Here is a 1648-nt window from a genome sequence, read left to right as displayed (position 1 = left end):
GAGAGAAAGGACTCAACAAATGACCACTGCATGAATGAATGAATAAATAAAAGTATACTGTTGGGCCAGGGAAAGCACTGTGACCGTGCTTTGCAAACATCAGCTTTGCTAAACGACTATGTATAAAGGAAGCTGAAATCGAAGTAAGCAATATTGACAGTCTGGAAAACTCAGGTGCATATGGCAACCTCAGTCATAGTCTTACTGAATTGAAAAGAGCCCTCTCAAGTAGTTCCCTCTTTATAACAATAAGAAGGGAACCAAGGGATATGGGGTTAAAGTTGGGAAGAAAGAAAGTATCACCTGAGGAGAGAATTTCCTTTTTAAATGGGAAAAGATACATTTTCTTCTGTCTCCCATTTGACCACAGATTGAGAGATTGCTCAGGTAACAAAAATAAATCATGTGTTCATCCTAATCCTGAATGGTCTCCTGCAGAAGGTGGATTGTCACAGAGAGAGCACCCCCTGTTTTCCGGTGGAGGTGAGAATACTTGCTAAGAGCAGCTAAACTGCTCAATGTTGGGAAAGGTCTGGGCTTGGGAGAGGCCGAGGAACCATTGGTGGAGGATGACAAGGTGGGGAGAGGTGGAGCAAGTGTGGGGGGAAATGGAGCCTGCCCTGTCTCACTGGGGCTGAGCCCTGAAATGGGTGATGATGGGTAAACTCCCCCTCTAAGCCCTGGGGACAGGGAACTCAGGAACCCCGAACATGCCCAGTGTGGGGTTATGAACTTGAGTGATGAAAGACTGCACATTCCTTCAAAACCTTCAGTGACGTCTATTTTGCTTCATAACACTTTTAGTACAAATGGTTCATTCTGGGGACCTCAGCGGGGTGGAGAGTACTGTGTATTCCTGAAACAGGGTCGGGACACAGTCATTCCACAGGGGCATCCCTATGACCCAGAAAATGTTTGAAAGATGCATATTGTTTAAAATGCTTGTGTATAAAAATAGGTAGCAGAAGGATTAGGTGTTTGTGTGTGAAATCCTTTAGTTAATAACAAACTATTGGCTCAGGCTTCCCTGATGGTCCAGTGGATAAGAATCTACCTGCCAATGCAGAGGACACAGTTTCCATCCTTGGTCTGGGAAGCCTGTAGGCCACAACCATTAAGCCTATGTGCCTAGAGCCTGTGCTCCATAACCAGAGAAGCCACGGCAATGAGAAGCCTGCACACAGCAATCAAGAGTAGCCCCCGCTCACCACAACCAGAGAAAACTCCGCACAGCAACGAAGACCCAGCGCATCCAAAAATGAATAAATAAAAATTAGTTTTTAAAAATCAGTAATATTTTTTTTAAAAAGAAACTATTGGCTCTTGTTGAAACAGTCTTCTAGGATTTCAGAATGGTCCACCTGGTCTTGCTATGGGAACAACATCAACGATGGGTCATCTCATCCTTTCAGCCATTTGTCCAGAAACCTTCATTGGGTACTTACTGTGTTGCAGGCTTTGTGCTAGACTCTAGAGGGAGAGTGATTAACCAGCCAGAACCAGTCTCTGGATACAGCATGGATTGGCACAGAGCCTTCTGGACCTAAACCATATTCCTGGAAATGGAAAATCTTAATGAACATTATTTGCATGTATGTATTACTGCATCAGAAGGTTTACCCCTGGAACAGATGGAAACCATTCTGAA

The sequence above is a fragment of the Cervus canadensis genome, chromosome 8 (genome assembly GCF_019320065.1).
Source record: "Cervus canadensis isolate Bull #8, Minnesota chromosome 8, ASM1932006v1, whole genome shotgun sequence".
Lineage (NCBI taxonomy): Eukaryota > Metazoa > Chordata > Mammalia > Artiodactyla > Cervidae > Cervus > Cervus canadensis.
Note: the sequence above shows the minus strand (reverse complement) of the source record.